Here is a 6,331-nt window from a genome sequence, read left to right on the forward strand (position 1 = left end):
AATATCACTGAACATAAGCTGAGCTGTGACGGTATTTTCTTCTGGAAACAAACTTTGTCGCATTATTTTCCTGTTATCTCTGTAAAGCTGATTTGAAACAATGTTTTTTTTTTTTTAATTATTTCATCACATCTTTTGTAATGCGATGAATCTGGCCAGCATGACCGGTTTTGCTCTACCCGTGTGGCTGTGGAGGTGGGTAAGCCCTGTGGCAACTCTAAAGGAGAAGCCATGACAGTTCTTGCAGCGGGAGAGTAACCTTTTTTTTTATTTTATTTTTTATCACTTTTACTCATGACATGCTAGCTGGCAACAAAGGATTCCATTCATTATGCTAAGCTAAGCTAGCAGCGGCGCTGCCAAACTAAAACAATGCATGCACTGAGACAAAAATGTGTTTGCCCACCTATCTAAATGTAGGAATGATGGTGAATAAGCCCTATTTCAAGAAACGGTGGAGTGTTCCTTTAAGTCATCGGGTGTTTTTGACCTACACTGTACATGGCGTGAGAACAGTTAGCTATTTAGTCTTGTACGTTAGCATTGACTCCATAACTTTAATTGTAACTTAGTGATACTATATGACAACCAGAAAATGAACGTTTTCGTCTTCATTGGGGTTGGGGTTGAATCCTTAGGTAACCAGGTTACTGTGCCCACACTGTAAAAACTAAAGGAGCCTCAAATATCCTGTCGGATACTCAAGGAACTTCAAAATGTAATTTAAGTGCCTCAAAGCTCTTTCTCCTATAGTAGGGTTACTGGAGGAGCATTGACATTCTTTGAGGTTCTTGCTGGAACTTATGGGATCCTTTAAGCACTTTGTATTTAGTTCAGAGGTTCTGGAGTCACCTTTTCATTACCATGAGACCTCGAAGTGCTTTGGGGGAAAATAGAGGAACTTGAATGCGATAAAAGGGTTATTGGAAGATCTTTTAACATTTAAGTGGTTCCTGGAAGATCTCTTATGTTAAAGCCAGCATCTGGAGGAACCCAATGGTTCTGTGAGGCCAGAATGAGAATATTATTATCCTATTATTATTATAGGCTACTTAAGTTTGATTCAGTATAGCCTACATACCCAGGTGAAAAAAGACGTACTATTAAAAATGTACTTGAGTGTGTTTTTAGTAGGCCTACAATACAAATATACTTTAATGCATTTTTAATACATTTAACAGTAGCCTGCGTCTTTTTCACCTGGGTAGCTTACATTTATTTAGTATCTATAGGCCTATTTTGTTGATTAATTTAAACCTTAAACAACAACACTAAATTATAATAATATTAATAAGAAGAATTCATTCATTATTATTGAATAAATAATAGTAATAAAATAATAATTTTTACCTACTTCTTCATAAATTATTATTTGAAGAGGAAGAACTAGGAGGAGAAAAGTTTTATTCTGTCACGAAACTGCTGCTATTCCTCTGCTGTCGTCGCTTCAGTGATCCTCGCGCTGCTCGCGCGCAACAAAGCTCAGCTGATCGACGTCATCGGGTAACGGCTCCGTCCTCTCATCAAAGCTTCCGCCGTTTGATCGGCTCTCCGTTACAAGGTTTGTAAACTCGCCAAATAAATATAAATACAGAGTCTACTCACTATATATTCAAACACACATATATATAAACTAAATTGATTATACATTACTACTTTTTTACAGTGTTTACCACTCGTTTATTGCACAGTATCTGGTATGAAGGTTTTAGCCGCGATGCTAACTACGTTGATCTAACGTAAGTTAATGAACAAATGGACATTATTGACTTATTGTCTTAGATTGATTTAGTCATTCAATTCAACATATTCTGTAAAACTGTGTCTTCAAATTGCTGAGATAGCCTAACTAATGTAGCTGATTCCTGCTGTCGTCATTGGCGTTTGTTATGAATAACAAAAGCAGGTTAATATAGTTTGGTCTGTTTTTGTTTAGCCTAACTTTACTTACTACAGGTGCCCTCATTCTCTCAAATACCATTTTAAAGCCATTTACTGGTCAATAAATATTATGTTGTGAATAATCAGCTTTGTTCTTTTGTTTCCCCAGAACAACCAGTACATTTCTAAAATAATCTGAACATTTCAGAGGCAACATTGAATTACAGTAAGTTACCTATACACCACATGCAAGTACTTTATTACTATGAACTTTCTCTGTGTGAAATTGTATTGTTTGACTGTGTACTTTTTTAATAAGTTATTCTCTGAAAATTTTCCCTCATGCTCTCAAATCTCATTCATGTTACTCAGAAAAATAATATCACAGGTTTGGAGCTAATAATGCTATGCATTTTTTATAGGCTATACCTTAATCATATGCATTTGAATATAAGACATTTGAACCCTGAATTATAACTTAAAGTTTAGTCTTTTTCGACAAAAAAAGGGAAAAAGCTATTATATGACTTCAGAAGACTTACAACACAACCCATAACACATGAGTTGTGAACTCATTGACTATTTTTAGGATCTTTTCTGGGAAATTTTTGGAGCTTAACTATTTTTTACATAAATTGTTGCATTGAATTGAACTAGACAAGTGTACATAAAAATAGTTTGAATGAATTACAAAAAAAATGTATGCTTGTGTTTCATGCAGTGATATTGAATGGTGACGGGTTGCATTATGCCTGAGATCTGCTTTCGGGTTCCACAGACAGAAAGTCAAACAGGTTTGGAACGTCACAAGGCTGAGGAAATTATTTAATAACTTTAATAACCTTACTAACAGTAAATTTTGTATTTTGCAGGGATCTCGGTAAGCTGAAATACAAGTTTGATCAAGAATAAAAATCCTCCTGTAGACCTGAAAATCACTGAAGTGCCTGGACCATCCACCAGAAAAGAGGAAAAGCAAACAGAAAATGAAGCTGATGCACCTTTTCACTTTTCTAACTCGTTAAGTACCTCACGTGTCCCTTGTGAAGATTTTATAATTGATTGCATTTTATGTTGCAGCGAGTAAAGGTGCATCACATTTGTGAATTTCGTGAAATTACACAGGCAAAAAGACAAAATTGCTGATCGTGTGGATTCTTATTGAAATGACTGAATTCACCAGTGAACATTCACAGAACAACAGATCATTTTACTGCACCTTAACTCTGTTAAAATGGAAAATGTTTTCTGCTTGTTGTGACATAAGGAATACTGTTTCCGGGTCGAAGCCTCTACTTCTACTTTCTCTATCTTGTTTCTAGATATTGAGAATACTCAACAACCATTTACGGGAACTGTTGATTCAAGTCACACTTAAGCTTTTCAAAAGGCATAGTGTACATTTCAGTCTCCAGTCTCACGGCATCCCAGACTTCAACATTTTATGATTCAAAATAGCTGAATAACTAACCATCTGAGATTTCGGAATAGAGATAAAGGTTAGGATCCTAATTTTCAGGAATATTACAGCACAATGAGTGTATATTAGCACTGTTTGTTGTTTGTTTTTGACATCTGATAGAGCTTTTGGACTTGGAAACAGTGACGTCAGACTTAACAAGCGGACTGAAACACATGTTTTAAAATTAAGTGAAGATGGACATTTTTAATTAGTCAAAATTGTAATTTTTTACATTGATTTATTACATGGAACATGTGTTTTCCATGCATTTTGTTGAGATGTCTTTTCTTGTGTAGCCTATTGTATACACGGTTGATTATTCATGTTACTTATGTATTATACAATTTTTTGTGTGTGTATTCATTGATATTAATCTATTACTAGCTTTTTTTTTCAAGTGCATGGAAGTGTATGTATTAAAATGGATCTAAAATATGTAATAAACAATTCTTATTTTGTATTTGGTTCAGTTTGTTTATTATAATAGAAGTTAATGGTGGTAACCATAGTAACAACATGAAATTAATTTAATACAAATAAAATAAAATTGAAATTTGGTTCCTGGAGGCACCCACAGTGGTTCCACGCAGTGCCTTATATAAGAGTTCCTCAGGAAACCTGTGTGGTTCCTCAGAGAACCGCCCCTTTTTAAAGGGTGCCTAGAGGATCTACAGACGGTTCCGCCGGTGTGGCAAAGTGAAGAACCCCAAAAGGTTCCTCCAGGCACCTTTTATTTTTACAGTGCACATCAGTGATATTATAAATGTATCGGGCTTCAGTCATATTGCACAGATAATTGTTCCGTTCACACAAATCATATCATGCTTTTGAAACGCGCTGGTGAACGCGTACACAGTATTGTGATTCAATACACTAATACCCATGCTCATCCTCTCAGTATTCCTGTGATCGGTGTTACAAGAACCCCAGGCATATCGTTTTACCATTTTTGTAACACAAACACCATAAAACCGAAGTACAAAATCCCATCCCGTGCAACTGATACTCATCTGCCATTGGCTCATCTGCGTTTGAGGGGAGGGGCTTACTGATAGGTCAATTGGTATGAGGAGGGCTGGAAGTGGATAAGGAGGACGGCAGGACAGAAGCTCCCCAAAACACAGTTCTTCTCTCTGTTTCGCCAGGCCTGGCAGAGACTGAGACAGTTGAAAACGCCCAGGCTGGATTCAGGGGCTCAGGGATGTTAACCTGGGATGTCCTGTTAACAAGAACACAATCCTTGATGATGTACACGCACCAAGCATCACAACAGAGAGGGCTGTATTACCCACAGGAACAGAATTGCCCGTGGTAGAGGATACACCGATCTTGATTCATCGTGACACTATCAGTGAGGATTTGGTGTATGAAGAAGTAATCATCTCATCCCAGAAGGATATGAAGAGGTCCTATTCCATGTGTTCACTCCTGAGCAAGACACCGATCTTATCTTTCTTATCTTTAACAAAATATTTGACAAGCATACACACATACATGCACACAAAAGACACCAAATGCACAGAAACACACACCTATACAACATGACCAGTTCATTTGTAAGTGCATTTTTAATGAAATATTCGTTTGTTTGCTATGGCACACTAATTTACACTAAATTGTTTGTCTTAAAGGTTTAAGTTGTAACAGTGCAAATTGAGTGTTAAATGCTGAATTGAGTGTTTCAATATTCCTAAATATCACAAAGCATTTGTTTTATGGATTTATCAAGATAATAAGTAGGTTATTGTTGAATTGAATACACAATAAATACATAATGAATAAGCGCCACCTAGTGGTTCCATCACAAGTCTCTATCAGAGGCTTTCATAAGGAAACTCTGAATCACAGAAGACCACAGAGAGAGAAATGAAAAGCGGTTACAGTAGGCCTACTCACAATTTTTTTTTTTTTTTTTATAAAAAAAAAAAAAAAATCCCTGCTATCATGGCATTTTCTCACATAAACAATCTGTAGCTGCAGCTGTTTGCTTTTAGAGGGACAAGCTGCTCAAAACGGCTGGTCTTAGCAGTGGCGGGTCCTGGAATAGGAACAATATAGTGCGCCAATGTGTGTCATGGGGCACCGCCTGCGTATGACCAGAGTAATTTATATAAGAGACATGCCACTTCCTCAATCCTCAATACAACTATATAAGGAAAACCCGTAACGGCAAAGATGGCGGTTGTATGCACATGTCCCGCCCCTCCCGCTGGAAAGCCAATCATCTGCTTTTAAAAGTCAAGCCGGGAAACATTTAAGCCTATCGTCTGGTTCCACTGACGCATGCGCACAGTTGAGGTTTTGCGACAGCGGAGAGAGAGAGAGAGAGCCCTGGTCGCGCGCGCGCACACACTCACTCTCTCTCTCTCTCTCTCTCTCTCTCTCTCTCTCTCTCTCTCTCTGTGTGTGTCAGAGTGCATGCTGGGAGTGAACTGAGCGTGGTGAGGGTGAGTGCGTTTGTGGCTGAGTGTCAAAAACTTTTCTATCTTCTATCTTTTTTTGTGTGTGTGTTTGTTTTATGTGTTGATTTTTTCATCGGTTGGGATTTAAAAGTGTTTGTTTCGTCTGCAACCAGCGTTGCGCTGGGAAGCATGACGAACCAGGGCACAATGAGTTTTAAGGACTTAACCCGCCGACATGGAGTGAAGGTGGAGTCTAAGATTAACGTAGAGCAAGTTTGTTTAGCGGTGGGAGAGATTGTGGGTCATGAGTATATTGTCTCAGCATCGCGAATGAATAGTGCAATTGTTATCTTTTTTAAATCAATTGAGAAGGCAAATGAGGTCGTCCAAAGTGGCGTTGTGTTGAACGGTTCACTTGTGAGTGTTTTGCCTTTGAGTAGCCCGTCTAAAAAGGTCATAATGTCTAACGTAGGCTACCCCCGTTTATTAACGATGATATACTGGTACAAGAGTTATCTCGGTATGGAAAACTGGTTTCTCCGATAAAGAAAATCCCTCTTGGGTGCAAGTCACCTTTGGTGAAACA

The 6,331-nt window shown here is 37.8% G+C and overlaps 1 long non-coding RNA gene across 1 annotated transcript; it reads left to right on the forward strand.

Annotated features, from left to right (window-relative positions):
* Nucleotides 1-686: 686 nt before the first annotated feature.
* On the forward strand, nucleotides 687-3,803 carry LOC309474989. The gene is made up of 4 exons (XR_014197460.1): nucleotides 687-1,739; nucleotides 2,051-2,107; nucleotides 2,603-2,675; nucleotides 2,754-3,803. It is a non-coding gene; the product is annotated as an uncharacterized lncRNA (long non-coding RNA).
* Nucleotides 3,804-6,331: the final 2,528 nt, after the last annotated feature.

This window comes from Leuciscus leuciscus, assembly GCF_965113295.1.
Source record: "Leuciscus leuciscus genome assembly, chromosome: 15".
NCBI classification, from domain to species: domain Eukaryota; kingdom Metazoa; phylum Chordata; class Actinopteri; order Cypriniformes; family Leuciscidae; genus Leuciscus; species Leuciscus leuciscus.